We start from the raw sequence: 5516 nt of genomic DNA on the forward strand, positions 1-5516 counted from the left end.
ACCTGGAGCTCAGCCTTGGGCCTAAACGTCTAAATAGGATGTTAATTCAGCCAAGCCATGAAGCAAGCCATATTTCATCCAGCCAGTTTCAGGTACCATCTCAACAGCAAATTTCATCAAAATGGATATCCTTCCCCATATCCCTTACAGATTTCATATAAATTTGAAATATGAAATGGAAATTTATTCAATTATAAGCACTTACACAGTTAGTCATGGAGGGTCATAGGCCTGACAATGAGACAGGCCAACCAAAATGGAGATGGCATCAAACTATCGTGGTCAAAGATTAACCCTTTAAAAAAGCAACTCTTCTCAAGGATTAATTTAATTTTAATATCAAATACAAATTAGCATTTCACTCTTTCTCAACCTTACAATTCACCAGTAGTACAACTGCCAGGTAAACATGCACACATACACACATACATACATACATACATACATACATACATACATACATACACACACAAACACACACACACACACACACACACACACACACACACACACACACACACACGCAGGCTGGAGAGTTAAAAGCACTATTTGTTCTTCCAGAGGTCCTGAGTTCAATTCACAGCAAACACGTGGTGGCTCACAATCATCTATATCCTCTGATACCACCTTCTGGCATACAGGTATACATGCAGATAGAGCACTTAAAAAGTTAATAAATAAATCTTAAAAAATAAAACCCTAGAAAAAATTTAAAAATTTAAAAAATAAAACCCTACACACAACAAAAACAGACTCTGTTCAGCTCTCTGCCAGGTGCTCACCAACAAAGCTTTGCTGAACTAAGTCCCCCAGTTTTAAGATTTAGAGAACATTCCTGGTTTGAGCTAACAGCACTGTTGATGCCACCTCCTGTAGCCAGATAACTAAACAAAGTCTGGGTCTCAAACCAATGTTAAATTCATCTCAAGTAATTTGAGCAGAACCCGTGGGCCCAGATCCGCCCGTCATGATGTTCTTCTTGTAGGTTTCTAGGACCCTCTGGATCCTTCTATTTCCCCATTCTCCCATACTGCACCAACCAAGGGCAAGACTTGCTGTAAACATCTAACCCCTTCTCAGATCTAGGCAATGGACAAGATATTTTCCACAGTTGAGTGGAGAGCGGGGACTGACTCGGATGTGAACTCTGGTGCCCCATATTTGACCACCTCCCCTTGGTGGGGAGGCCTGGTGGCACTCAGAGAAAGGATAAGCAGGCTACCAAGATGAGACTTCATAGCCTATGACCACATAGTGGGGGAGGAGGTCCCACTCGGTCACAGACATAGGGGAGGGGAATAGGGTGAAAGTGGGAGGGAGGAGGGAATGGGAAGATACAGGAGATGGGATAACAATTGAGATGTAATCTGAATAAATTAATTAAATAAAAAATCAAATTCATCTCAAGGATTCAGAGGAAGACAAGTGCAGACATGTCTAAGACTCTTGTCCTTCTGGGTCTACACTTCCTTCAGGGTCTTCATCATTATAAAAGTTCTCCATTTGCCACCTGCCACACTTGCACGGTATCATCTTCTGATGCAGAACAGATCACCCAAGGTTCATTGGGATTCCAGGAGAAATCAGATATTTTGGCAGTGTGGCCGCCATGAATAAACAACAACTCTGGTGAGCCATCCTGTGCACTGACCAGGGACTATTCTCCAATTTGACATAGATCCCAGACATTCAGCCTACCTACCATCAGCATCCCCGGAAGTGAAAATATCTCATTGTGAGGGGACCGCTGAAGTTGGAATAGTTCAGCCTTATGTGATTTAAAGGGAATGCAACTTGAGTTTCAGATTTCTCAGATCCCACAAGGTGATTGTCTTGTCAGCTGATCCTGTGGCAAGAATGATCTCACAATAAGAACTGAAAGATGGACAGTTTATGTCAGCAGTGTGAGCATTGACCAAGTGGCTTGGCTTGGAAGCATTGTTCGAACGAGTATCCCAAGTCATATGTTTCTGATCAACAGCAGCTGACCCAAACAGAGACTGGTGCAGAAGATTCCAGGAAACGTCCTGTACAACCTCTGTATGCCCCATAAAGATGCTTTTCACATCCACCACCTTTTCTTCTTTTGGACCTGCACTGATGTCCCATGGGCAAATGGTACGATCATCTGAGGTACTAAGCAAGTGCCCACTGAGATTTGGACTCCAAGAAAGAGCATATAACTTTCCTTCTGATGTCCACAGCGATGCAAATCTGGGTTGTACTCTCCAGAAGGGTCTGGCTTAACAGGGTGCTTTGTGTAGTCAAAAACAAGAACATCACTGGTTAGAGTCTGTGTTACAATGACGCAAGGATTCAGGGGCATGTAACAAATCCCGTTTACTCTTCATTCATGGTTGATCTTGATTTCTATCTCAATTTTCCCACTGATGAAGCCAAAGCCTCCAACTTCTCCTTTTTCACTGTAGTAGTGTGGTGCATCAAACTGAGCATCTTCGTTAGGGAGCTGCACACTGGCTGTCACCAGGTGGTTCTGTTCATCTGATGTGTGCATTTCCAGGACAAGCCAATGAATGCTGAAATTTTTCCCTTCAGGCTTGCTTACCTCTGGAAGCCACTGGGCAGTTAAACTGAGCCACTCTAGGGCATGGGTCACCACCAAATCATAAAGAAAACGGGTGCTCTCTTTTTCCATATTTTGTATTCCTTGTTGATCACATATTCTTCCACTGTGTTGTCAAATGCTGCTTCTTAGTCAGCCATGGCACCAGGCAATCCAGGAAGGGTTGGGGGGATCCCAGAGTCCTGTGTTGCAGGAGGGATGGGGAGGCTACCCTCTACAGATTTCTTGTTCTTGGTTCTCAACTGGTACATTTAAGGACCAGAAGTAAAATGAATTCATCTCCAAATTGTGCTTTTGTGCTCCTGTGTATGTCTCTGTGTGTGTATCTGTCTGTGTCTCTGTGTATGTGTGTGTGTGTGTGTGTGTGTGTGTGTGTGTGTGTGTGTGTGTGTGTGTGTGTGTGCGCGCGCGCGCAAAAGCGCAGATCCCTATCACACTGGTAAGGATGTATTTTGTGATTTGAGTCCCTTCCCAAAGCCTGGGTCTTAGGCACCATTACACAAAGCTTTGCCGCCCTCTGCTGTTGAGAAGAAGAATCATGTGGGACAAACAGTCGCTCTGAATTGGAGAGAACATTCCAAGGAGACTGTCCCTAAGGGTGTTTGTATATGCTGTGTAAAGAGGGTCTGGTATCACAGTATTGTCCGTGTAACACTTGAATTAACACTTCTCAGAAAAAGTCAACCTCAACTCTGCTAAGATCAGAGGGGGATAGATTGCATGCTCACCTGCATAGCAGAACAAAATCAATCAAGTGAGTCTTTGGTCACTGGACTAAAAGATTCAAGATTGATTTTTCCCCTTTTAGTAAAATATGAAACTCCCAGGAAACTTTAAGTGTTACTGGAGTCCTGTGTCTTATGAGGATTTATGTGGCAAAGGCATAGCAATTTGTCTAAAAACTTTCCTCCAACAGCGATACAGATGGCCAAATTTGCATGAGCTCATCAGGCAATGATTTTTAAAAGCATTAACCTCAGAAATAAGGGAGGGTAGAGGTTTCCTGCTAAGTACCAGAGTTCTCAATCATAAAATTAAATATTCCCTTACAAACTTGGTTGTATGGTAATCAGCAATGACCTCTTGCAATAGTCGGTGATCTGCGGGAAATTCTGAATTTCTAAAGAGCTTGATTTTGTCCCCAACGTGCCACATAATGGAAAACTACTTTACAGGAAGTCTCCCCTCGTGGAGAAAGATGCCTGCGCACTGAGGTTATCAGCAAAGCACTACCGGGCCCATCTCACTTATAGGCTGAATCCCTTGCGTACATGGTGGCACCTCTTTAATGAGGATTTCCATTCTTGAGCATGCAGTTGTCCTAAATAAGCTCTTTCTGTATATAGCCCCAGCCAAGGTCCAAGAAACAAAATGGGTCCAGAGGTGCTCTAAGAACAAGGTCTGTACCTGACAGCCATGACTCTCTTAAAGGCTCTGCCCTTGGCAAACCTGAGACAATGCTTCTGTGGAGCTGAGATGGCCTGGAAAGCTTCTCCACATAGCTCTAACACTCTTCCCAGAATTCAGAGCTAGGCCAAATCAGAATTTGAGTTTCTTTTAAATTTTCATGTCATTTCTTTGGATAAGGGGGTAGAGGCATGAGTGTGCCACAATACACACATATGGAAGTTCAGAGGACAAAAATCCGGCCCTCTCCTTCCAGCCTGTGAGTAAAAGGGATAGAAGTCAGGTTATTAAGCTCAGCCATAGGCAACTCTATGTGCTGCTAGCAACCCGCCATCTTGCTAGACCCAGCAGTTATTTTTCTGACTTTTTGTTGTTGTTGTTGTTGTTGTTGTTGTTGCTGCTGGAACTAGGGATTGGCCCTAGGGCCATATGCATATGAGGCGGGCTTGTTTTGCCACTCAGCTATGACCCCAGCCCTCCAAATGCTTTTTATCACCTGAGGGGAAAAGAAAAGCATTAACCCCGAGGCAGCAGGGTTGTGTTGATAAGGTCTCCATCCCAATGACTCCAAGGCAGCCAAGCCATCTTACAGGTGAGAGGGAACAGCTGTAGACCAATGCTTTGTTTATAAAGAGTGGTGACAGGCCATCATTTGTGATTCCCTATCTCAGACCACTCAGAATGCCATCCGAAAAAAACCTGGATGCTTGCGGTCAACTTGCTGAGCTCGTGTCTCAGGCAGCTGATCTAGATGGGATTCTTACAAACACCATAACACATCACTCTCAGCAGGAAACAAAATCAATGTTGAACTTCCCTTCCTCTTCTCAGGGAGCAGCATTTTCAAAGTCAGACCCACATTTGTGGTCTCCCCTACCTCCCCCCCCCCCATCTACGCCACTGGATGTTGGAGGAGGAAGACACCAGTGGATCAAGCACAGATAGAAGCAAAGCTTTCAAGTCATCACATTGGTTGTGGTAGCAGAATCCCAAAATAGCTCTAAGACTGTCCCTTCCAGTGTCACATGCCCTCTTCTAGTCATCCAATCATACAGCTCTGATGGGCTCTTTAAACCTGGGTCTAGAGGTCAGAGACAGGCCAATCAGAGAGAATCTAAGCATAAGAAAGATGGTGTAGGAATATCAACAGGCTGGCAGGAATGAAGATGCCCTACTTAAACACTTATACTTACATGTTTGGCTGTCAAACCATTGAAACAGTGGTCCCTGAAAACTCAGAATAGTTCACAGAATCTCAAATTGGGAGAAAGAAAAGTTGAAGCTTAATCCCAGCCAGAGGAGGGGGGGTTATCTTCCAGGAAGTCTTCACACAGTCCGACAGTTTAGCAGACCATCTCACAGAAGAGACTAGAGCTGAGACGGTGACAGGTCAGTGATAGGCAGCATCACACCTTCGCCAGGACTGCTCGATTACACACTCTTTTTCCCTCTGTTAAGTCTACACTTCAGGGCCCTGATGATTGGGGGGGGGAGTCATTGGACCACTTTGTTCCTCCTCCCAGTG

General features: G+C 44.4%; 1 pseudogene; it reads right to left on the reverse strand.

Moving 5' to 3' along the window:
- Nucleotides 1–1437: 1437 nt before the first annotated feature.
- Nucleotides 1438–2724, reverse strand: LOC127190060 (histone-binding protein RBBP4-like; annotated as a pseudogene).
- Between the last annotated feature and the right edge of the window lie 2792 nt (nt 2725–5516).

The sequence above is a fragment of the Acomys russatus genome, chromosome 5, assembly GCF_903995435.1.
Source record: "Acomys russatus chromosome 5, mAcoRus1.1, whole genome shotgun sequence".
In the NCBI taxonomy this organism is placed as follows: domain Eukaryota; kingdom Metazoa; phylum Chordata; class Mammalia; order Rodentia; family Muridae; genus Acomys; species Acomys russatus.